Below are 27,791 nucleotides of genomic sequence, written 5' to 3' on the forward strand. Positions count from 1 at the left end.
TGTCTTTTAAAAAAAACAAATCTAGTGTTCACAGTTATGTCTATCATTCTATATTATGGGGAATTTTAGATTTTTGTTCAGTTGTAATTGAACCAGTCTTGCTAAACCCATAGTTCTCCTTTTTTCTAATCCCATCTCAGATATGCAAATCTTGTCATGTGAAGGGTTGACCCTCCCATTAGTTGTATATATATATATATATATATATATATATATATATATATATATGGACCAAACGGAGCAGTACCTCTGGGGGCAGTGTTTGCTGTTACTACCCGATATGTATCTCTAATGAGGCAATAAGGGGACATAACAATGGTGGAAATACTCCTCCAGTCGCGATGTATTTTTACGGCCTCACCAACAACCACCTCCGACATCTCTGCCTTTGTTTTCCGCTTTTGAGCACAAGGTACATTGTCAATACTTCTTTCATTGTCACCATGTTTGTTATGGATATGCATTTGACTCTGGGCTGCTCCCCCTGGTGGATATATCACTAAACATCAATACAAACATACAAAAACGCATTGAAGTATGTGCTCTGTGAACGTCAGTGAATGAACGGGTACATAGCCCCAGACACATTGTTCATCTCTCGAAAAGAGCATATATCACAGAAACAGAGCGTCTGGCTGTCATATTATATCCTCCTTCACCATTGAGAGGTCCAGTACTTTTTCACAATGTGGGATTGGTGGGATTTTTGTATGCATGATCAAACACAAATGACACTCCACCTACACCCAAAAGATCAGAAACTACACGACAGGATGTCCAGATTTAAAGATCTGGACATCCAAAAAAGTAGTCCATCAGCACATTTGGTTTCGCATGCACGCACATTCTTAAGTTGAAGTGCACTGCTATCAGAATGAGTTTCGCCCACTGATATTCACCTGCCGGCGCACGCCACTGTTGACTGTTAATTATGCGATATGGAGATGTGGAAATGTAAAACTCAGTCGGGCTAATGTGGACAACATGTGCTACCTGAAGTCGCCTTTAATCGTTCACAGATGTCGGGTGGTTTCACTAGTTTCCTCGCTCCCTGCAGACACCCTCGACCTTCTTCTAATGCACTTAACAGAGAGCGAATATGAGTAATGTCGCAGCTTTGCTCCTCATTCAGTAGTTTTTCAGCGCCCCCTCCCACCCTCCGCTTAATTAGGCCTGCGGTTGTGGAACACTAAAGCCTAACATCACTGACTCCTACAGTCCCTGGCGAGTTTATTTACATGAGACTTGCTTATTTAAGATGCTCACTTTGAACACAAATAGAAGGGAGCTGTTTGCCTGTGTGCTAATAACTTGTGGGACATTGCAGCGTGTGCCTCATGAGCAATTACAAAAAAAAAAAAAAAAAAAAAGGCAGCCATGTTTGCTTGTGAGGCCAGAGAGGCGTGAAGATGTTGAGTCACAGACCAGTGGCTGGGTTCGTAAACACACTTTGAACATTTGGAAGAGGACAGTGGCTCGGACTGAACAACAGTCCTGACCAAAGCTGAACACACAGAAATACGTTTATGATATACTGTATCTTACCATTTGCATTTCGTCGCTACAGTCCTCCATTATATACTAAATATCCTTAGCATTGTTTTTCCTTTTGAGTGCCCCCTTATTTTGAACATCCTCCTTGTTGTTCTATTTTTAATGTTTTCCTTCTGCCCGTTTTATCTGCTGCAGGCTGCCTCATTATTTATTTGTAGGGAAGCAACCGTTCTGCGTTTTTTTTTTCTCATTTAGACTAAGAAGCTGTAACAGATGGACAGATCGTGCAACCACTGTTTCCAGAAAGAAAAGGATAATGAATTGTTACATGAGCTGTCACTGGTCAATTGTGTAGAGAAAGTCCCCCTCAAAAGTCATCGATTGTCAGGACAAGTAGCGCATTATACTTAAGGTTAGTCACACACACTTAATATACTAAATGCTACGTGTGTGTTGGGAGAAAAGAAAAATCAACAGTTTGTTTTGTTTTATTTGAACATTTGCTTTTATTTTCAAGGAACAAAGGAAGTTACAAATGGAGGCACCAGGTAAAAGCAGGCGAGGAAGGCAACCATTTGACTTCATGGATGTAGTGAAGTGGACATGAGGCTGATGGCTCTGAGTGAAGAGTTGAGGAGGAGGAGGAGATTAACTTACTGTCTCAGCTCCTTTTAAAATTTCACTCTAGTTAGCTTCAGCATTTGCATGACTGACATTTCGTTGCATTATATATCTTCTCGCTTCGGTCACATTCCATGTCGTCTAGTCAACATTTCGTCTTATGTTACACTTCTTAAAATTTCACCTTATTCCCCTATTTTCTCGAACAGTGATATCACTTGAAGACTTGTGTGTTCGTGGAAGTAAAAACTATCTCAACAAAAAGTTAGTTGGTTTGTTGAAAACCAGACGAGAACAGTATGAAAACAATTTATGTCTCGGTGACACCTCCACATTGAAGAGCAGCTGTCAGATAACTGAAATCACAAGAGCGAATATGACCTTCACGCCCACCTGACATTGTATAGACGACAAAAACCGAAGCATATGGTCGAATACACTCCTCCTCCTCCCCCACATGTTGCGTAGAGTAAGTAAGATAGAATGAAAAGTTCAATTGTTGAATGTAAAGTTTGGGATAGCTCAGTTCCGACTTTTCCGTGAACTTTTGAAGAGTCGTTCAGTTTCCGCTGATATCAATGATGTCTTTATTTGGGAGGCATTTGCATAAAAGATGAGCATCGTAGGAGAAGTAGTCTAACTTAGTGTGGATTGGCTGAAAATGTTTTGGTCTAAGGTTCGACCACAAGTGTAAAGCAGCCAGGCCAAGTAAGCTCCTGACAGAGCCGCACCTCGATGAATGGCTTTGTGGGCTGCTCGTGCCACCGGAACTCTGCTTTTCCAGAGGAGAACGTGACACCCCAGGAGAGAAAGAAGACTGTACAGTCACTTCACATTTCAGGAAAATTTCATATGACACACATAAATTAAGTTCCAGCATTATGACCGCAATAATGAATAATATAAAAATACACTAAATTTAAGCATAAGAAGATAAATCTGGTTCATGCAGAAGCTGCACCGGTCTATATGGCTGCAGAGGTGCTGTCTGTGCTGTACAAAGCTCAGTAGTGCACCTGGATCACTTCTGAACCAGTTTTGAAAACGGGGTCCAGCATGGAGACTGACTCATGAAACAAACTCGGCAATGTTCTGAACTTGAATCATGATCATCTTTTATTTGCATGAAAGCGCACAAAATGCTCCTCAAGGCCAATAAAACGCCTGTGATTTCATTGGTTTGATGTGAGGAAGCTCAACATTTTGGCAGAATAACGCTCTTTAGTCTGTAAAAATCTGTATATTATTCGCATTGTTGTATAAGTTGAAGGGTTCAGACCACGAGTAATTACGGTAGTCGAAACATCATCGCTTTTATTGAATTGAACTTCAACTGTAGCAATGATCAGATACAATACACACAATATATATGCTATATTCATGCTACTCTTCAGTGCTTGCAACATATTGAACAACAAGCAAAAAGGCATCAACAGTGATGTAGGTTTGAAAAACAAACCTTCAGTGGAGAATGTGGAAGCGAGTCTGTGTGGCTGGCGCATGGTACTCCTGATTTCCTCCATCTGGTCTCATCACCTTCTGAGCTCTTGTATTGTCAAAACCTCCTCCGCTTCACCGGTCCTGTAATTCCACACTAAGCTTTTTTGAGTAGAATCTAGTGAAGCTTAGTGTCACAAAGCTGTGGTTGATTGTCTCCATGAGGCGAAAGCTCAATTTTAAATAAGATTCAGATGGGAGTGTTGTTAGCGAATGACTCTGTCCCTTGAAGTTATGTTTTGGAAATACCAACAATTAGCTGGACAAGATTTGAACTTGTCAAATTGTTTGTGAGGTCATGATGGGTGTTGCTTGACCCTAAAAGTTGTACAGGAAAACGTGACATGAACGTGGGACAAGCAGGAGGCACGTATTTCCTCTTGCTCTGCTAAGTGTTAGGTTTATTGATGGGCAGAGCTGGAAAACTCCTGGTGAATCTTCCATAAACCTTCTTCTATCATTGTTTTAGTGAGAGCCACGTAGTGTCCTTCAGCCTTATGCAGAAGTCCCACCATTGCTTTACCTCTAGTGACAATGAAAGGGTGCAGAGTTACGGCAGTCACAAAACACCAGGCCATTCCAAAGGTTGCACTAAATTAATAGCATTCACTGAGCTGGAGTTTGTTTTCTCTCTTGCCTTATCACCATGAAGGTATCTTTTCCCCTCTGCTTTGACTCACTTTCTTAAGATTAGAAAGTATGGTAGCAAAGTTGGCCTTGAATAACCAGTGGTAGAGAGCTCTCCTTCGTCTTATTTATCTTTTGTGTAAATTGATATTGTGCTTATAGCCAAACAATAATGAGTCTGTATTTTTGTGTCAGAGAGTTATGGATGAGAAATGTCCTTTGATATTCATCATCTTAAAGCCACACTCTTTCATCAGCTTAGACTCGAGATTTCTTTCTGTGTTTTTTTTGTTTTTTTTTTTGCTACTGCAGAGAATTTTAATCACCGCTCAGCCAGACCAATGAAGCACTTGTTCAAACAAAGAAGCTTCCTTCTGGTGTAAAAATGGAGCCAGGGCAAAGCTACACAGTTTCCCATACGGTCATTTTCTGTTACGCTTCATAAATGCCGTATCTGCCGTCTGAAGACAACGTGCTGCAGTACCTAGGCCAGGACTGTAGTGCCGCTCGAACAACAAATGAGAAAGACGACAAGATGCACACGCAAATTGAGGACTGTGCGCTAGAGCATAAACATATCGAGCAGCAGCTCGACAAGTGTCTTACAATCATAACAAATGTAAAGTTTCTGAAACTAAAAACATCAAACAGGTCATCAAGTGGCATTCCATGATCTTTTTCAGTATTGTTTAGAAAATAAAAACAAAAATCAGGCAGATACCATCGGTGGGCAGATGTTTTTGGGCATCTCTAGTTTCAGTAAAAAAAAATACAATGAATTAATATGTGTGGATGAAAGTCTTAGCTGACACAGAACTTCTGCAGGTATGACAGATTCAAGATTGTATGTAAAGTAAAATATTAACTTTCATTGCTGTCCCAACAGTGTCACAATGCTGAGCTCCTCTTCTGCTTAAGGAACATGTTATTTCACATAAAATGAATGGTTACACTTCAGATGACAAATAAAGAGCTTTTTCTTAGCAATGTGTCAGGCCGAAATGAATCATTATAAAGTAGGGTTTGCATCTTGTCAAGCCTGACTATACTTCGTCCAGGGGACGGTCACTGAAGGTTCACTCTAAACAACACTGCAATTACTTCTTATTAACAGTTTTATTAGTAAGGTTGTTTTCCCCAAACTAAAGTGTTGCCAAATTAATTTCTCTTTTATTCATGGAAAGCAAATAATAATCCATGAATTAATTCAAATTATTTACAATTTCTTGATTTGTTCTACATGTTAAACCCAAACCTTTTAGATATATTTCATTTTAATTATTATTATTGTGTTGTTTCGTTTTTTGGGGGGGAGGCGGGTAACGTTTGAGTCAAGCTCTTCATTACACTACTGGGTTTTTCCATCAAAAGCCTCCGGTGTCAACTATCTTACCTCTCTTTCTCTGTCTCTCTCACTCTCTATCTATCTATCTATCTATCTATCTATATATACACACACACATATACATATATATATATATATGACAGTATAAGATAGTTTCAGTGCCTGGGTTTGTTATTAAGGTGGCGAATAACACCTTGGAATGCAGGAATGTCAGCTGACGTCTTCATCATGAGGTATCAGGCATGAGACAGTTGGAGAAAGTGTTTCAGTGAGAAAATGATTCCTGGGGCCATCTGAGGATAATATTGTCTTTAGGAAATGGATAGCGAGTTTAACTCATTTCATCTGAACTTAATCGGTGATGTCAAGTACGGGGACCAATCCTGAACTGGTCTGGCCTGGGTCATACTGTACTGTACCTCTGCTACTCCAGGAAGCCCATCCTGGCTCTTCTTTCGGTCACCAGTTCTTTCAGCAGCACCATTCATTCCCTGTGGATCACTGACAGCTTCACCTTACAATCCCACTTCTGCCACCATGATTCAACTTGTGTTGACTTGAAACATCTTCTGCTCTTTGATCTTTTATCCATTATTGTTATATTATTGCTGAGTGTCCTAAAAAAAACCCCACTGTGGGTGACCTTGATTTCAAAATAATACTCAAAATCAGACCCTCTGTATTGGCTGAGCAAAGTTAATGCCACCCGTCTTTTTCACCCCCTTTTAGTGGGTAGAAAACCAATGTGGTGAGTGAGTGGAGCAGTAGTGGAGGACCATATGGACAGTAAGCACACTGTCTATCTCATAGGCGCATTCAGCTGTGTGGCTTGGCAGGTACGACAGCTCTGTAGGTGGCAGCGTATGAAGATATGGAGCCCGCTGTGTGTCTAGCTTAAGTCTTCAATTTACTCCTGCCATTTGAATGTGGAGTGTGTGAGTGTGTGTACGTTGGACCTCAGTGACTAATCTCTCACCTCCAGCCTTCTCCTGCTTTGTGCACTGTTTTATATTTGTCATGCAACTCAAGTTTAACTCTCTAATGAGGAAATCGCGACGTGAGCTAATATAAACAGAGACGAAAAGTACTTGCTATCAGCTGACTGGGCAAGTGTCAACGAGGAGCCTCAGACTGCTTCTGGGACTGCACCACAGGTATAGCCAGCCCCAGCCAAACACACATCAGCGCTGCTGCATATCAAAGGCCTGAAAGCAGGCTCTTTATTTTGGCAATCTACGGTGTTTGCTTGGAATTATCACTTTTTAATAAACTCATTTGGTTCGGTACATAGTGTTAATGCACAGGAAAAACACCAGCTAAGACCTTTTGACGTCTGACTGGGTAATATGGGCTTACAGGGGGCTTAGACAACTTCCCATAAGGCAACACCGCGCCATGCAGGCTTTGGTCGCACAAAATGTCCTTTGTGAAACGACACACCGAGGTCTCTATGATTTGGGAGGTTGTGATCCAAAGTTCAAGAACAAGTAGCTTTGTCTTCTGAACTAAGATAGCAGCATAGCATCCACGAAAGAGCCCTGATCTAAAAGCTACCTTTCAAAGTCATTAAAATAGAACGTCATTGAAGTCAATAAAGTCGTCGGCGAAAATAAAATTGTTTTGGCTTTTTGGAAGTTTGACATTTCTACTGACACAGATCTCAAACAGGGTTCTATCACTAACCCTGCACACATCTGCCGTGTCTCACCCCAGCGGGAAGATTTTCCCTTCTACATTTTGGGGTTCCTGCCAAAGATGTAATGGCATATCATCCCTTGACGTGTTGACCTTAAAGGAAATATCCTTTTAACTCCAAGACCAGATAACACATCCTGGTGTGTGTGCGAATTCTAAAGCAAGCTCCTTCACTTGGCTGCTTTGGTCTACGGATATGTTCAGACACCTGCAGTGACAGTTCCACAACGGAAAATCTTTTTCTCCAACTGACACTGAAAAATGTTGTGACAGTAAGCACTGAGACTGGCCTCTGGGATCTTACTACTGTATGGCTGACAACTCGGCGCTCGCTGCTATTGATTCAGGGCACAAGATGATGGCCGAAAGTGGAACAGTAATTTCTTTATTATTTCCTATTATTTGAACAGGAGTGAGAGCCAAAGGGAGTTGTAACCTACATCTGCCTCTTTGGCAGTTTCTAACCCGAGGATGCTCCTTTGATTCATGTGGGGTTCCTTCTCTGATAGGTTGAAACCCATTTAATAACATTGTTTTTCATGTGTTTTTGGCATTCCTTTTTGGAGGTGAAATTGACAGTCGCTTCCTTAATTTTAGAAATAATGTTAGCTTTTAGTTCTGTCAACTATTCTCTAATGATCAAAAGAACATAATGTAAGTCTATGTAAGTCAATCTCCTGTTTGGCTGTAGTGCAAGAGGAAAGAGTCTTACAGTAACAGCAGCTGAGGGACAATTCATGTATAATGTCTTGTCACTTGTCAATGAAGATGTTAAGTAGTCTGGTGGTTGAGTCCAGAGAGTTCCAGTCCCTGTTTCCTGAGAGCAGATGGCTGAAGATCTGAAGGAACGTGAGGGTCATACATGAACCAAATGTAGCTAACTCAAGCTTATTTTACGTTGTTGTACAGCAAGTTCAATTGTGCAAATTGAATAAGATAACAAGGTTGTACCTTCTGCCGAGTGAACTTAATTTGCAACTGTCACGTTGTTTGTTTTTTCCCTAATTTCTGCACGGAATTTGTGCTCTTAACTCCAATGTTAAGGGTACTTTTCCTTTTGAATATAAAGTATGAAACACATTAACGCAGTGGTTAAGTAGCAGGCCCCTGATATTGCGTCTGAGCCATGTGTGGCTTCCCTTGTCTGTGTACACTGAAGCTCTGCCAGGCCCTGGCTGTGCTGCGCCACGATCCGCTCCTCCATTCTGAGCATGACTGTCCTCTGCTGCTCTGCTGGCTCCTCACTAGGTGCCAAGTGATTTTTATCACTGGCAAAACAGTCTCCTTCCAATCTCAGTCCTCTTAGGAGCATATGAATACACTTTACACTCACACGAAGGAAAACAGGTAACTTGAGACTGGAAGCCTGAGGCAGGAGCTGAGCCTGCAGGTAAAAAGGGCCGCAGTGTGTCCTAGTGCGTGTGCAGGTTGTTGGAGTGTGTTCACTCTAATGGGTCGCTTTATGACGCGTGTCTGCACAGAGCACACATCACTGTCAACGGAACTGGTTTTGCAATATATGGCTCAATTGCTATATTAAAGGATGCAACTCTTGACAGTAAGAATAATAATTTGGGCTTTTCTTCAGCCATGAGCTCTTCATTTGGTCCATAGATAAAGAAAGTAGAGTGAGTCCAAGTTTCTGTTTTGTTCCTCTATTTCTTCTTTAATAAAACAAACAAACAAACAAACAACACTTATTCAGGAAACCAACAGGTATAGTGAGGTGAAAGCCTTAGTCTAGGATGGTTTGTTGTGCTGGTAACATCCTCTTACTGGGTGTTAAGCTGGCCTCACCAATTAAACCTGAAGACGGAAACCACTTCTGCACCCACTTTGTCGTCATCTCTCTCTCTCCCTCATTTGTTACAGAAGCACTTTCAGGGTTGACTTCCATGTTTGGCTAAATTACATGTACAGAAAAGAAAATGACCTTTGGAAAGTTGCCATCACTCCCCAGTAACATGGAAACTTTGTGCTACAAAGCTTTGATACACTCTGAACCACCACTGCTGAAAAAGGAAGGCGAGACTGAAAAGCCCACTCCTCATCGTTTTCTGTTTATTTAATTTCAGATGTATATATATTTTTTATTCCACTCTCATATGTACATAAATCCACAGTCGTATGTCTTCATCCGAGGCTCACTCTGGTTCCCCTCTTCTTTCAGCAGGGCTGTTTATTTTAGATTATTTAAGGAAAAACCTGCAGTGAAATCAAAATACTGGTAGCGTCTCACTCATAATATTTGGAGTGGAGAGCAAATTATTTAACTTTTATTAAATGCTGATTAATTCCTCAGCATCCTGTGCTGACTGTAGAGTCTGGTCTCAATAAAACATATAAAAAAGCAACTGATTTTCACTGCTGCTCCTCCTGTCTTGCCACTTAGTGTCACTGGATAGTTTGGTCAATGTGATGACTAGAATTTTTTTTTTCAACTGATATAAGTTCACAGAAAATACAGTTTTTGAATGAAGTTTTTTGTGATTAAGATGAAAAAAAATGAAAGCAGAACACACACTGGCCTGTGTGAGAAAGCGATTGTCCCCTGAAACGAATTATTGGGTGGATGCCGTTTTGAGGTCATGTATCTGACTAGGATTCAGGTCAGGACTTTAACTAGGCCACTTCAATGTCTGCCTTTTGTTTTTGGTCAGCCATTCAGACACTGGCTTGCTGCAGTGTTTTCCATCCTTGTCCTGCTGCAGATCCCAAGTTTTGCTCTACAAAAGTTTGGCCATGAAGGCATTTCATCACTGTCTCTCTTGTAGTGGTGTCGAGAACACTGGCAAACTCAGACACACCCTTCTTTGAATGTTGATGCGGGGTCTTTTGTAATCTCTTGGAAGTGTCGCTGTTGTGCTGTTGCAGTGATTTTGATTGACTGGCCACTCGTGGAAAGGTTCACCCCTGTTCCATGTTTTCATTTGAGGATAATGGCTCAAATAATAAATGCCTGATGTGAAAGAAAAGGATTCATGTACACATTTTCTTTCCAAATAAAATGACCTGATCCGGTCTTTCTGAATAAAAGTTCTTGCATTCATGTGGGGTGGGTTAAGTCACTTGTATTGGTGTTCACGCAAACACCTGGTTCAAACTGGAACTGTTATGGACACGTGTCACCCGGCTGATCCACTGGAAAACGAAACATTTCTCACAAATTTAAACTCAACTTCAGACTTCAATGTGTGTTGTATTGTTTTGCCTCTCACCCACAGTTGTGGCAATAGGCTCCAGCAGTAGAGAATGAGTAAATGAATGGATTTTCGAGTCATAGGAAAGATGTAATCTTCAACCGGAACACATTCATTCAGATTGTGGAAAAAGTGCCATGTAGCCGTAGCTACTGAGGAAGTCTTTCCGGAGTGAAAGAGCTCATTCGTTTTCTTTATCATTTGTTCCTGAACTTCTTCAGAAATCACTATGCCATCATGCTTTCAAGACTCTTTATCAGCCAGGTCTTGTTTAGGTGCTTTTTCATATTTTTCATATTCAAATGGCCATTGAGTAAGTAAAGAAATGCACTTCAGTGACATCTAAACATCTAAATAGTCCTCTGTGGATTCATTTTATTTCTCAACCTCAATTGAACTTTTCTTCTATTTTCTTTTTATCCAAAATGCTGTGCCTAGCAACCAATGCTTGCTGTAACCTATAACAAACTTGAGCTTGATGGCTACAAATGATTACATTTGGCTCCATGACGGCGTGTATTTGAAGGAACTGCGTATTCGTTATCTGACCACACAGAAGTCTCTGCAGTCGACACCGCTGCACACACCTTCAACGCACAATGTTGTATTAAGTAAAACCCATGACTGGTAACTCAGACATGGCAACCTCTGCATTTGTCAAAATGTAGCTTAAAAACATCCTGAACATTATACAAAATCAACTTCCTCAAGCAGTGATTCACCACTTTCATCCTTGGAATTATGTTTATTTGATTTCTTACTTTCAGTCTTGGGTTTCTATGACTCAAGTCATCAGGGTGAGCAGTGAAGACCAGTGGCTGTTTGCTGCCCTGGAACAAATCTGCAACTGCTGGTTTTCTTAGGCCTATGAGAGATGGCCTTTCATTTCCTGATGGGGAAGCTGATAAATCACAACTCTCATCACCTTACTGGTTGTAGAAACGAAGAAGAGGTTTGCTGTCACTGGATGTTGTAATTCAGGACACACAATAATATTCTTAATCCTATTTTGTTAATAAAATGAACAAGACAGTTGAAGAGGGCATAGAGGGTAATTGACATGTTGCAATTCCATTTCAAAAAACAGTGTGATGGAGGATGGTTGTCTTGACTAGCTTGTTTTGAGTGACACAATGCTGTGAATCTTACTCTGTCCACATGAAGAAGGTATGGAAGAAGCAAGCCTTTATCTGAGCTCACAGCTGGATTGTGATCCTAACGCCACTATGAGGCGCACAGCAACTCTAGCATCCATCCAGCGTCATGAATACAGAGTAAAGTGAATGTATATTGTGGCGAGCTAGGATATTGATTTAACAAATTTCAGGCAGAGACCTCTTCCAGAGTCAATTGCTATTCATGTGCCTCATACACTGAAGCAACAAAAACTGAAGTACATCAACGACCTTGCAAATACGTAACAATACACAACAAAGTGAGGGAAAAAAAGTCAGTTGGAGCCAATTCAAGTGTAGTTAACATCTATAAGAGCTTCTTCCCTCCTCAATTTGTCTCGGTGAGTGTTTTACAAGAGCTAGATGAATTGCAAGAGTCTACATCTATCCATCACGTCTGTGAAGGAATGTTCTGATGTGAGTCGCCCCCCACCCGCTCCTCCTAACTTAAAGTACAAGCTCCCGCCCCGCAGTTAAAACAACACATTGTGCCAGCAGCTCTTGATTTCCACTGCTTCAACACCAAGTCGTTTTTCAGGCGAGGCCGATCAGAAGCGTTTAGCCTGAACGCAGAGCAGACCCCGGTAGCAAACTCACCCCCGCTTTGTCTGAGTCAGAGCATGCTCAGACCCAATTTGTCCAGACGCAGAAAAGTGTGTGCACTTGTGGATGTGTGTCCAAGTCCGTGTGATAAAGAGAATTGTCATTTTAAGTATTCTGATTTCAGCTGTTGTTATCCTTTTTGCCTTCCTATTGGTCTTTTAAACTCTCCATTTTTCTGTCTGTCTACAAGTTATTATTTTCACAATGCTGCCATACTGGGAGTAAATGATGCAAAACCTGTAGAATATGGAATCTATCATGAACCAGGGTGAAGTGCAAAATCAAGATCACATTTAATCTATTATATTTGATATCAGTAAAACTCAGTCAAAAACAACAATAAGAAAGATGTTATAAACATTGGTGTGCTTCATCTATAATGGGATTTTCTGAAACAAATTACTGTCCTGTTACTTTCCAGCTCTGCAACAAGTCGTACCGTATTTGAATTTGACCTCTTCATGGAATTTAGCTGAACAGTCCCTCAATACAGTCTTCTCATTCTCCGAACTCGATTCTCGAATCGAACTTCTTCTGCCCTCAGGAGCTCTACCGACTTTGTATCCACAAATCCGCAATAACATGGACCACAAACAGAAACCAGAAGACCTCCACGAGCAAACGTGGCTGATAGCTTTTGCTATGATCTCATGCGTGAATTCATATATGTACATATCAGTTTCACAAGATTTATAATGCACACTGTGGAACTTCACGGCCTCCCCCCCGCTCCTACCTTAACCACACTTGCATCCATGTGCAACATTTCTATGCAGTTTCACGTTTCAAAAAAGTGCAGTTTTGGAATTGTGAATATATGTATGAAGTGAGATCTCCCTCCCGCATGGGTGCAATGTGTATTCAATCCTGAATTGCATTTTGACCCCTTAGGATTAAAAAAAAAAAAAAAAGAAACTCAACTAGAACTGGAACATTCTGCAGCGCACTAGACATCCAGTCCTTCATTATCTTGCTCGCAGAATTCTGTCCCCGGTATGGCTTCATGTCTTATGGCAGACTTTACTTTTACAAGCTTTTAACAAGTTTCCCAGGGGTTGTAATAATGTCTGTGGTTTCTTTTCCGAACGTTTACTTATATACCTTCAGTTTCGGCTTTTAGCTGTGCAGTCTGCTTTTCCTCTTCCCAACTTGGTTTCACACTCTTTGGTCTTTTTTTTACATTATATCTTAAGTTGGAAAACGCCAATTCCACCTGGCCGACTTTGTTTTTTTTTTTTTTTTTTTTGACCAGCGATTTTCAAGTGCAATAACAGAACAGAAGGATGGTGGAACGGTGACAGGGGGCAAGTTTCCTAAAAGTGTTTGTGTTGGTGCATTCCTCCGCAGCCACAACATCGAGCACCCCAAGTGTCATGTTCTGGCAACAAAACCTAGGTTCGCCAGCCTCTCTGTCTGGCCGTCATTTCACAAAGCCTGAAAGATTTGCAGAAATCACATCCATATGTGGAAAAATGGCGAAGAAAAAAAGGAAGAAAAGGGGTAGGATGGTGTAAAACATGATTCCTGCCATCAGCTGTGGCCACAAGTGCTCGGCATCCATCTAGGTTGACCGATTAGATCTCAGATTTATTAACACCTTCCACTTTATTCCTCAATATCTTATGATAAATTACAGAACGGAAAGAAAATCAATCTATATTTACATTCAAGTGTATGTGGAATTAAAAACACAAAATAAAGTATTCTGAGTTGCACAATTTGAGAAGAAGACAGACGACCTTTAGCTCATACATGAGCCTTTGGTTGGCTTCATCTTTTCATTGGTACTCACAGCTCCACATGAAGAGTCTGACTTCCCTAACTTTTTTTCCAAACATATTCACAAGTTTCTTTCCCTTTTATGTCGTTCTGCCTGTTATTTGTGAGTTTTCTTTGCTGTAAAAAAAAAAAAAAAATCAGTACTTCTTCACTTGCATATTCCTTTAAACAATGTTTTTGAATATTCATTCAATTGTATTTTTTGTCAAAATTTGCATACTGTTTTTCTTAATTTTCATTAGTTTTGAAAATGTTTTGCTTTAAATTTTACATTCCTCAGTGTATCTGCATAGTTTGTGTCACTGTTAAATTGTGATCTAATATTTTAATGTTTCTTTGAAAAATAAGTGCTGTAAATGTCAAAAGATGCAGTGTTTTCTGCATTCATTCAACTGTATTGCTTGTAGAAATTATTCAGATATTAAAAGCAATATTTTTGACAGACATGCATTTTCCCATACATTCAAAAAAGAAAAAATCTCAATAAATCATTATTTATTTAGCTGTGTTTTAAAACAGTCCAGAGAAGTTCTCTGTCCCAGTGTGAGTGTCATGAGTAAGTGTGTGTCTGCGCTCTCCCTGTTCTCAGCGTCGCCTCCTGCAGAGATCTCTGGCTCAGTGTCATCTCCTCGCTGCCAGTTGCTTTCCTCTCATCGTGAGCCAGACAAACCCGCGCCAATCAGAATCCAAATTAATTTCCGGAGAGGAAATGGAAGCAAGTAACTGTGCGGTTGTTGACTATGTATATTGACAAGTGTAGCGTGAATTTTCAAGTCACCATGACAACATGATGGCTGAAGGTTTTATCAAGCCAGGAGCAATAAAACACAAGGACGAAAACGCCACACTTTTTTCAAACGACAAGCTTGAGAAGAGATTTAGAGCAGTTAAATGCCCCAAATCAAGTCCAAATGTCCATGTAACAGTCTCTGGTCAGATATAAGATGCAGAAGCAGCTGCATGAAAGATCACATGTATATGTTTAGACATGAATAAATCACTCAATATTGAAACAGACTGGTCACTAAACATTTTTTGTTCTTCAGAAAACAGCTTTCTAATAAAAACGAAACAAAGAAACACCTTTTTTTTTTAGTTAGCATCATCCAAATTGGGACTAACCACTATTATTTTGTGTATTGTCCTGAGCAAGCCTAATTTACGCAGGCAAAAGGTAACTTTCTTCTTGTTAAAAAAAATGAAATGGATTAAAAAAAGATATAAAAGTGCTTTCTCTTCATTGCGAGCGTTATGTGAAAACCTTGCAGTCGACTGACTGAACGGCCACAACCTCCTCCTAATTCTCAGGTTTCTGCTCTTGAAGCAGGTGGCCGCCGCTATGGTTTCACGGTTTTCAAGTCGGTGGAATTCTTGGGTGAAATTCTGTGAGATTCTAATCATTCACTTGGTTTGATTCGTGGTTGCAGCTTTGGAGTTTCCCAGTATCGGTTCAATCTCTGGGAGCTCAAACACCGTATTGGCTGAGATGAAATATGTCGACAGAGTTCTTTAATGAAAATTGAGGGCGGTGAGTGAATGCAAATAATATACTATACAAAATTAAAAGCATAATTTAACTCAATGGATGGAGAGATGAAATTTGGGGTTGCATGCTCATTGACAGATTACAGAAGTAAAAACACCAGTCCACCAATGACGTTGAAAATAATGTAAGAATGGCAAAGAGCTCAAGACCTAACCACCCTTCACACACACACACACACACACATATATATATATATATATATATATATATATATACAAAACTGTAAGTTTGGACTCAGCAACACCGGTATACAGGCCGTGCAAATAGTACCTTTGCCATTTCAGAAGTATTATTTACAGTATTTTTGTTGGATTTGTTATTCTCTCTTGCACTCACTGGTTATTCAAGTTTTCAACATGACTACATATCTGCAATAATAAAGAAAGGTAGCACAGAAAACCTGAACTCAACCATAATGATTTCTATTACTTCACTAATCAAACTGGCTTGTGTTTATCCGACTTCCCAGTATACTGCAGTTTGCAGAATTTGAATTACAATTTGATAACTCAGTCCTTGCTATTCACCATTCAGCGGGTGCGGTTTGTATTTATGGACTGTCAGCACTTTTGTATGGACGACCTTGAGGGGAAAAAAAAAAAAAAAGTGAGCCCAGTTTGCATATGATTCAGCTAGAAGTGGGTAGATGGTGGAAGGAGACGAGGAAATGAGGATGTGTGAGTCAGCAGGTAAGTGAAAATCATGAAGAAAAAAAAAATATATAAAGTATAAATCTTCATTGCTAAGATATAGACCTTTTCCTTTTATACAGCCCTCAACCACCGTCAGGTGTGGCAGAGCTCAGAGGTGCAACTCATCGCTAAAGTACCATCAAATTATGCAAACATATCCAATACCACTTTAACTAAAGATTAAATCAGTGTAAATATCTGATCTATTATGTAGTATGCATACAGAACCAGTTTATAAAGAAACGTATATAGCAAACTTTACTCACAGTGACACCTTTATTTGTTCCAGCAAACTTCTTGATCTCATTCAACTTTATATATTGTTTCAAACTAAACACACATTTCCAACAACAGTTTCTGAAACACCTACGGACGACCCATGTCACGCCGCCACATGTCACATTTCCAAGGTCGACAGCATCATATTGCTCACTTGTGGGGGCGCTATGTTTGATTTATTTATTTAATTTGTTTGGATTACAAAGTGCAATTTTTCAAACTTGTAGCTCATAAACTTTTTAGGATGATTATCGGTGCACTTTCTCAGACTACAATGCTTTTCTTTTGTTGATGATGTGGCTTGTTTTTATTTCATGTGACTTCAATAGCTAATGTGCTTTACCTCATGAAAATGAAGCATCAACGAAGCAGTGCAGGCTCCACAATGGACTGATAAGTCTCTGTTTAATGGGCTGAGAAACTATACTCCTTTCTTGGTGGTTTCCAGCTAACCAAGCTTCTACTGACTTAGCTGCCTCAGGTGTCAGTATAGGACACAAAAGTCAACTTTACCAACGTCAATATACAGTAATACACCGTGGTAGTGGGGATGTGATAGTCTGACACGTGGATGGCCAAGGTAATCCTACGCGAGTTCAATGGGTGACTGATCTATTTTGTAACAACCACTCACGGTTTGATTTTAGCCCGAAAGAAGAGTGTTGAGTTGCGGCACAGCGTCGGATGGTGGAAGCGCCAAGCTAACCACGTTGGCCTCGGGCTGCTGTGGCTGTGCAGGCAGCCAGCCACAGAGTTCAGAAAGCATAGTTCAATTGTGGAACTCAATCATTTATACACATTTTGGTAGAGTATTATAGACATAAGAAAATAAAAGAAAGACGGTGGTTATGTTCGTGTGAAACGCTGTTGCATTTGTATTTATTAAAAAAGCTTTCAGCAAGAAAAAAAAACACCTTGATATGAAGGTAAACTTGACATGATGATGGCTGTACAGCACAACCCAACGCTCTGTTAGATGTTATGTCCTAATTTCCCACCTGTGACCTTGATCACCCTGTGGCTTCGCTGGATTATTCTAATTTCAAATGACTGAAAATTGATGTTAATTCATCATGAAAGTAATCAAAGCAGCCTGTGGAAGGAATCAGCAATGTATTGGCATGATTACTAAAATGGTCACAACCATACAGAAAGCACGTTGGATCTTGACGTCCAACAGAAAATCCTACTGCCATGAGGGTTTGTGAAGCTGAAAGGTGTAGTTTCAGCAATGTTTCAGAGAAGCTAGACTCGTGCTGAAGTAAGGAAAGTGCATTTGTGGTCGCGGCTAATGCTACTGAGGGTGACTGGATTATTCTCAGACTCTCCTGCTTCCGCGGGTTCAGGTTAGTCTCTGAGGAAGTTCCGTGTGACCTCAAACAAGACAAGAAAATACCTGTCCACATCTACAGGTTCACAACACCTTCCCTCAAAATAGTGAAAAAACAAAAGAACAAGATAACAAAACTTAGTGACTGTGTCTGGAGGCTCCAAACCATGGAGCCATCTATCTATAGCCTTTTCCAGTTTGGCTCATAATAAAATAACCTGCCATGCTGTTTTTGGATTTGCGCTTATGTCTTTGTTTCTGACTCGGCACATTCCTGCTGGATAACAGGTTTTAACCGGTTGTTATTATCCAGTATTGTGTTTCAAATTCTTTGCCCTGTCTTCTGGAGCTGCAGCCCTCTGCAGGATTTGATTCCAAAACATTACATAGACATTTTTCAAACGCTAAAGCGTAGCTGTTGCTCAATTCCTCAAATGTACCGACCTTCCCGTCATCTGGCATTATATGTTCCTCATGCGGACATCTTATTGTAGCTCATAATTTTCATCCTGCTGTAGGTTTGCAGCTCGTGTATATTTTTACACTGCAGATAAATTTAGGAAGGGAGCAGCCTGTTGACAGTTGCTCAGCCCTGACATATAATCCTTTTTGGAACCTAAAGCAAAAAAAGAGGATGCGATGGACATTAAGTTGGTTTGTCACCTCTTATTGTAGGTCTTTTTTTTTTTTAAAGCTACTCTTCTTTTAGCTATGGACAGTAAGATGGTGGAAGATGCAAGACTGATGGTTACGTTTCACTGTCTACATTTCCAACTTTAGCGTGGAGAATCACCCACTATTTATCACTATCAATATGATCAAAGAGCTAATAGCAGACTTCTGGCTCATGGAGGAACCTCCAGCCCAGTGTTCACCTCAGCTGAAAGCAGAATAAATCACACCTCTTCAACTACAGACTTCCAGATGGTTCTTCTTGAGGTTGAGGTCCAGCCGTAGCTTTGGAGTTGGCAAGCAGGGGATGGGACGTGAAGACTGCAGAGATAGATAGGATGCTGACCAAAGTTTGGAGGTATAATCAGAATTTGTGGTGGGGAGGACCTAAACTGCCCCTTGGTCCTAAAAAGTATACTATAAAGTCAATTACGCAAGAGGCAAAAATTTCATCATAAGAAAATGTGTGTGATGTGTCTCATGTTCCCCGACAGTTCACAGTAACTTTAGCAACCTGTGGACACATTTCCTGGATGCTATTGAAGAAATATTCATAAAATATTCAGAAAATGTAAAATAAAATCACTAAAGTTAACTCAATTGCATAAATGTCTGATGTGTATCATATCCCCTGCATGTTAACAATATCAATTGGATTGTTCTGGACACAGTTTTCTATTGAAGAATATTTACGATGACATTGAACAACTGGATAAATATTGACAGACCCAGTTGCGATTACACGATGCTGGAGCCGATGTCAAATATCCAATCGCCATCCAACTTTGCTGCAGAGTCGTAGCAACATTCCCGTTGGACATAAAGAGCTCAACTTAACAATGGAGTAGGATTTAAAGTTAGCCGCGCCAATGAGATGTACTGTAATACAGCACGAAAAATGATATATTCAGACATCGTTCGAGCAAGAGTTTTTCAAAGTGTTAAGTCTCATGTCATAAGAGCTAGCATTAACTACAAACCTAACTGACTACTAGCTAGCGGGTACATGCAGTACTTTAACGCTGCAGTTGGGGAGTAATAAGGTCTTTAAAACAGTATACTAAAAGTCATTTAAAAAAAACATGGATCCGGTACGTTCAGTGGTTACTGCTGCTGCTCAGTCGACATTTTTCATAAGTCTGCTTGCTAGCTCATGTGGTGATTTGAATGCAATGGTTTTTCCAAACTGGCAGTGTCTGGCGTCGCCATTGGAGACCAAACAGCCAATCAGGAACAAGTGCTCTGCGGGCGCCATGATTGGTTGTCCTTTTGGCACAAATGTTGAGCTGCGTCTGAAGTTGTGCGAGTGTAAAAAGAAAAGCTGAGCGCATATACGGTATGTAGGCCAGGTTATTGAGCAGAATAAACTTTGCTAAACAACTTCATTGTTTGCTGGTGGGAATTTTATATTCATGCTCGGGTGTGTGCAAAATGTCTTCTTACGTGCTGATATGATAAATTATCTGCTTGAAAAATAATGTAAAATAAATAAATAATAAATATTTTTAAAAAATATTGACAACCCACTTTGTAAACTTGGGTTTGGCTCAGACAAGTCAAAATACATCATGGAAATATAGGACGTTTGCAGCCCATTTCTCCTGTCTCATGTTGCAATAGCATTACAAAAGAAAAGCTGGCGACGAGTCTGCAGAGCATGTTCTCTCTCACCTCATCCACTTTCGCTCAATCCCCCATGAGTGATGCTGTCTTCCTTCCTCCTTCACACACACATTTACACACTCAGACTTTTCTCCCACAACCATATTGGCCGCCGTGGCCGTTGCCGAGGCTGCAGAGCTGACTGGACCACACAAGGAGAATCTCTGGCACTCTGTGACTCGCTCCATCTCTTCTGCTGGTTGTGAAGGCTGACTGACGGTGGTTCATTGGGCGGTAGATAGTGGACATTAGCAGACAGCTATTAGTTAGACACGGCATGTAGAACTGGATTTGTCCTGAGAAATGAGGAGTGGGTGATAAAGGATACATAAAAAGTGTAGTTGATGAGACAGTCACATCAGCTTGTGATAGTCTTGTGAGCGCATCGCTGCCAACTGTTGACAGTGAGTGTGACAGTAGAGAGAGGAGAATCACATTAATACATAGGACTTAAAGTTAGTATTTGTTTCATAACATAATGAATATCAAATCAATCATGAAACAAAACAACGTGGCAAAATTTAACATTGATTTATGTGGGAAAAAAGTTATGCATTTGTGCATTCAATTTGCCAAAAATAAAAAAAGTATAGTCTCAGAAATGATTTAATACATTATGTTTAAGAATACATCAATAAATATATACTCATTTTTATTTATTGAGCCATTATGTTATATAATGGATAAACAATATAAATAAATAAATGAATAATTAAAAAAAAATGGAGACACAACTATAGGTCCACTCTGAAGTGTGCTCTGAACCTTAGCTTGTTCAACTCTTTTCTTCCCCTACGAAAACCTGACTTGATTTCCACTCAATAACACACTGTTGTTACAACATCAGAAAGCGAAACTGACACTTTCGACACCACGCTCAGGCCTTTAAGACGCTGCTCCTTGGTGGCCCGTAAGCCATGGTGGTGTGGAGCTGCACGAAGACTGGATTATTCCTACCACGCGTGCATGCAAGCGATATAATCTGGCTTCTCTTTTTTCGAGCTCTGTGCAGTTGAAATTGGAGCGCAGGTAGGCATGCTGTGTCATTTGGCCCTAATCTCCTCGCGGGTAATTTAGCTAAAAAACAGCCCCCATAGACCCCGCTTGACCCTGCGTCTTGGCTGCAATTACACAGCCATACAACTCACGTACACACTGGCAAACCTGTCCACATTCATCCTGTGGTGGACAGATACCAGGACCTCCGTGGACGTGTGTTTCCAGAGGAGATGTGACCTTAATTGCTTAAGTCTTAAATTATCTTTAATTGTGCACGCTGTGTTGCTTTATGGTAATGGGAGGGGGTGGCCGGGTTCATGTGGAGCTATGGTTACAGCAGGAAGCAGGGCAGTGAAAGGCCAGGTAGTCACCTCCAGCTGAGTCCACATTTATTGAGTCACAAGTAAGAGCCACAACAAGTAAATTAATTGTCTTTGATAAGAGTAGCTACCGCTAGTTTTCCTTTGCTTCCATATTCCATATCTCATATATTTTTGCTCAGTCCCCCTAATGTTTGGAAACCTTGTTTCAGTTTGCTAACACCAACACCCAAACACTGGCACATTATTTTTATTATTATATATTTTTAGTAAACGTGTCAAGTAAATATGACTCAAGTGAGTCAAGCTCAATCACCAAGAAAATATTCTCTCTGTGTTTTTTTTCTTCCATCAATAAAAGGATCAAGGCCATATCTGATACACTTTTCCAGAATTCCAGACTTTTATATCTATGAAGAATGTCATGCTTATAAAAAGCAATCCAAGAACTCATCCTGCAAAGTTTTGTATAGACTAGTATCTCCAACAAATACATTTTTCAACATTTCATCATAAACTGTGCACTAAAAATGAAGAAATAAATAACACTCGAATAACTTTGTTATTTTTCCCCCTCTTATCATGTTTTATGTTTATGCATGAATGGACAATGGTTTCCAAAATATCCCTGGTGAAATGTGAACATCTTCTCAGTTGTGTTTTCCAGTCTCAAACTTGGATGGAAATGCAGCAGAAACATTAAAAAAAACGGAAAATATGCACCTCAGAAGGCCAGCTTGACCTGTTGAGAGATCGATCAGACTAGATCTTACATTCTTTTCATTATAAATTTCAGAAGAACTTATGGTCATAAAGATTAAATCAACAAATTCGATTATTTCTCCAAGGCACAAGTGTAGAAGTGAATCTGGTTTGAGTTTAGCGGAGCGCGATTGGGGGATCCAGTGTTTAAGCGACAAACCATCCAGCGCACATTCACTTGTTGACAGAGACTGTTTGCTGAGGTTTTTGTGAAGAAACACGCAGGTGTGTGGATAATAACGACAAGCTCGGCCAGAACCTTCACGTCAACACATGAACATATCACCAGCCGCGCTGACCCCTCCCCCCGTCCTTCATCATCTCTTTTCATGTCAGAGATTGGGTGACACCGGGTGACGACAGCGAGAGGTCAGAGCTCGACCGCCATTAAACTTGCACAGGTCACTGTGGTATAGAAGTTACGTGTTTGCTGATACAAACCTGAGCCACCACTGGAAAATAATTATGTCATGTGTAAATGTGAGGCTGGGAAATAAAGAGAAAGACGTAATTGTAAAATCGATGTCTGTACACGTGATTTACCTAATGATGTAAATAATTTGCACAATGGAAAATGTAAATTGGGAAAAACAGAAATGAAGAAATATGTATAAAAATAATTGAATATTAATGTACCACTATACATTTCCAGATACAGAAATGATGAACCAATGAACCAAATCAAAACAAATCTACATGACTCACAAATTGGTGATGTCAACTTTATTTTGTGTCCAACAATAGTACTAAAAATATTAGCTGGAAGACAAACTGCAAAAGCTGCAGTAAATCAGATTTTGACAGCTATTAGCATGACAAATCCTGAGACAAGATAACTTTCTCTGGCCGTCCCGACAGCGTGACTTCACAGCCACCCATGTCACCACCAGACTCATTCTTTGTGTTTATCACGGGCCAAATGTCGGGAACAGTATCAATGCTGTGTTCCTGCAGCACCACTCTTCTGCAGACCTGCACCGAGCACCTGAGAGTCGATATCGATGTTACAGCTACTTCATCCTCTCTCTGGATGTTAGCTTTCTTCACTGGTGGAATGGCATGACTTCGATTCCTGATGAAGTCGTACTTGTTTTGCATATTGCCATCTGAGATTAAATGTTTCGCTGTTTGCCGTGGTCCTCCCTCATGAACAAATAAGCCTGGGCTGTGCCCAGAGAACCAGCTTTACGACAGACTCTTTCACCTGCGTTGCCGCCAAAAACAAATATTCTGAGACTTCGCAATGCTGCTTTAATGCAAAACATGCAAGTTTGCCAGGTATATTCCTGCGGTTTTCCGATTGCTTGTGTTTGTGTGTGTGTGTGTTTGTGATATTTGGCAGGTTTGGCACTCGTCCTTCACTTACGTGTGGTCTGTAAACATGCCTGTGTGAGAAAAGCACCGATGAATAAACATTCACAAGAATCCACAGAGTGAATCATTAGGAAAGAACATGGTGGGGCTTCAAACATTGACCCGACTGAAAGAGTGGATTAATCGAATGTTAACTATGAGTCAGTCGAACGTGGACATACAGTATTTTGTGATCTTGATGACCCTTAGTTGTAATGCATGCCCTAAACTATACATTTTCTGCATAATATTTCAAAGATTTGAGGTGTTGTTTCAGTTACAAATGTAATGATGTCTTTTACCCTTGTTTAATTCAGCAGAAAAACAAGACATGAAAATTACAAGTTACAAAATGTAATGGTATTAAAGGCTTCCACGTGTAATCCAAGGTAGTTTAGGGTTAGAATTTGCAAAACATGACATATCACCCAAAATATGATGACTTCAACCACTGGGCTTGTGAACAGCAAAAGTGCGTTTTCTTTTATACCAAACTGCAGTTTCCTTTGTTATACTATTCACCTTGTAGTACTACATGAGTAGAAAAGCGTGCACCACTGCAGAAGAGCTTTACATGTCAGAACACAGAATTCAATCGATAAAACAATCAAACAAAACAAGAAGTTCTCTGCCCAGACTTGAACTCGTGCCACTAAGTTCAGCGTCTCAACCATTAGCTCGGTCATTGGTGTTTCTTATGTATATTGCTTATTCCACAGCACATTTTGTCTCCAGTATCACATAAAAATAAATAAATAAATAAATGAGTCGGTTGTGTTGCGTGTTTTCTGTTTTTTGTTTATTTTTGAACAACAGCGATTTTTTTGCACACCACCAAAATTACGACGAAAAATTCATTCATTTTATGATGTTCACAAACAAACATTAAAAAATTGTCATTTTTTCCTTCACAAATCTTTGCATATTAATATTCAGTAATTTGGGAGGAGTTAATAATACATAAATATATAGAGTGGCAACTCTGATTTATGAAATATATAAAGATATATAAAGATTTGATTTTCAGCTCAAGAAAGCCGCACTCAACACTGTGAAAACAGAGATGACCAGTACTTTTATTTGATGGCTCTTAACATAAAAATCGAAATTTTAACTTGTTGGGGAAATGATTTCCCCGAAAACAAATGGATTAATAACTCAAAATAATGAAACAGTAGTTTCCCTCCGGTGTTGGAAAAGCATCTGAACCACTCCCAACTTTAATGTCTAATTTTCCAACAGCATTTTTTTTAATATCTTTTCTAATTCAGTGAAGATATCGAGTCTCAAGAATCAAGTCCAATGTAAATTATTGTTGCTACCACACACTTTAATCGAAAAGCATCCTTTCCTCTGTTTAATGTCGCCCATAACCATGTCAGCTTTTCCTGACATGGGAAACCGCTCTGGTCTGGCATTGCTGCTGCTGTTGTTAATCTATCTTGATGATGTTCCGATATTTCACCGGCCTCTGGCGACTGTCATGCTCTCCTGTGCTCAGGGAGGAGCAGGTTCAACATGTCCTGGACTTTAAATCTTCTTTGTTGTCGTTTCACCGCTGTGCGTTTCAGGGCATTGCTATTGACTATTGATACTACTGACCAGTTTACTACCAGCTTAATGTCATCTATAGGTTAGTTTTTTCAACACTAACTTACGTTTCTGGGCAGTTCTCAGATTGTGTTTACTATCCCTCCATTCCATGTATATTTTGACCACTGATTTGTAACATTTTCATTCCATAACAAGATGGATAAAATATATTTTGTTACTATTCTGCATTTATTCATTTATATTTCAACATTTCCGTTTTCAGGAACCTTTGTTTCTGTGTGATTTTTCGTTATGAGAATCAACCGAATTGATTGAAAAAGAGGAGGAAAAAAAATCTCCTCCTCCCTCCTCTTTGTGGTGGGGGGAGTTTTATGGCAAGCAAAAGAGAATTTGTGGTTTTGACGGTCGAGGTTTGATGCAAACGGCTTTGGAACCTTTTATGCAACCTGGCGTCCAGGAAACTAAAGAAAATATTTAGCTTTCCACCCTTTTGAGCCTTTTAGCCTCTGCGAGGGGAAAAGGAGAGAGGGGCTGAAGAAAATCATGTTGAAAAAAAAAAAAAAAAAAAACCTCGACAAGGTCAAATGTCCTGAGCGGGATGACTGCCAGATCTGGAGCATTACTACTTTGCTCACAGTCAAACATGGCACACTCACGCTAATGGGAGAATAGAGCAATACAACCATCATCTACACAGCCCTCCTCCTGTTAGGCACATCTACTTCAAGCAGAACTTGTGCTGGCATATTTTTGTTTTCTACAAGATACCAGAATGTCCACACTGGAATACTATGTGAAGTATTTGAGTGGTCTATAAATAAAATTGTGTTTTCACAAATCAGACGAAGACGTCTGTGCCACAATTCTTCCTTTGTCTTCACGTAAATAAACTCTAGCTTCCACTGTGCTTTACGCTCATTGAGAATTCTAATCTCTGATGGACCATGATGTCATGCATGTTCATACACGTGCGGTCCCTTGCCTCCTGTGTGCAATTAGGATGCAGTGTGGGGTGGCTTAATGTAAAGTCCATTACATGAGATTGGAGTCTGATTGCATTCAGGTCGCACTCGGCCACACAGAGGACACGCTGCCCCACTGCCACACGCATGGGGGGACAGAAAAGCACGCTGTACATTGGTGGTCCTTTGTCGCTCAGCACATGACAGAAAAAGAAAAAAAAATAGGAGTGGCAAATGACAGATGTTTCGCAGGGACAGCAAGAAACAAATGCTGGTCAAGTCTAGCTGCTGGCGACAAGCTGAAACTGCAGAATGTGACCATGAATTGTGAAGGGAGAAAAAAAAAAAAATGGTTCGGACTATCACAGATAATAAGGATCTGCAACAATTAGAATGACGTACATTTGCCAAAAATCTCCCTGAAATGAAGTGGTTTTAAACCACGGTTGGGAGATGAATATATAGCTTGTATGTGTTATTTGTAAATGTGCATTATATTTAAGACTAAATGATGGCGTTTAGTTCAAAATGAATAGGAAATATTCACTTTTAATATCCTTTTAATTAACCCATCAAATAAGAACCTTTTACCATATTGGAAAACAAGAAAATAACTTTAAATGGCTGCTTTTAAATGGTCCCGTCGCCGAACACCCTCCACCAGTTACATGGCATGATGCATCTTGTGCTCTCAGCTCAACTCCAGTGGTCTTTATACACATCTGTCTGTCTGTGTGCTGAGGCGAGGACCCAAGTATGGAAATAGTCGCTTTCTCAAAGTTCAAGTGGTTTATTAACAAAACAGTGGCAAAATAATCCAACAGGAGAAGCAGGTAGAGTCCAGAAAGGGGGAGAAACGGAATGTCCAAATGAAACACAAGTGGCTGGTCAAGGTTGGAGGCAAACACACATTGGCAGCAGCAAACACAAAAGAATTGAGATCATTTAAATTGTTCTGAAAAAGTAAAGGGGTGGCAAGCCCATGACTTCTGAGGATAATAGACGAATGAGCTTTAGGGACAGAAAGGCCACAAAAAAGTTTGGACAAGATGAAATGGGATGTAAAAGTGCATTTGGTTGGAGAGGGATGCAGAGGTTTTGTGGCTACTACCAGCAAGCTGCGCCAGACAATTGCTCAAGGTCAAGGTCTGTTGCGAGCTCTACACTTGACTAGTGAACAACACTAGGTCAGACCTGCCAGTTCTGATGGGGCATTAACAGCACCTACGTCCAAGGGAAGTGTCCTCAAATTGTCGAAGACACTACTCCCATGCAACTCTCAACATGTTCACATATTCAGCAGGCAGCCTGAAAAGTTGACATTGATGGACAAATACAAAGTATTGGATTTGTGACTGAAGTTATGCTAAATAAAATGAAAATGCTAATAATTCACAAATATGATGACAGTACTGCAACTGAATACATGGGCGGCTAAACTTGCTGATGTTGCAAGTCTGTGTTGTGCAAGACTGTGGTTTGGGAAGTCGAATATAACGTTGTGTTGCCACTACGTGCAGGAACATTTCTGAAGTTCAGACACTGTTTTTCACCTGACACTCCAGTTTGACGCTCAGAATTGATCGTGCTGTGGGAGCGCGGTGTGAAGTTTTCTCAGCCTGCC

This window comes from Synchiropus splendidus, chromosome 1, assembly GCF_027744825.2.
Source record: "Synchiropus splendidus isolate RoL2022-P1 chromosome 1, RoL_Sspl_1.0, whole genome shotgun sequence".
NCBI classification, from domain to species: Eukaryota; Metazoa; Chordata; class Actinopteri; order Syngnathiformes; family Callionymidae; genus Synchiropus; species Synchiropus splendidus.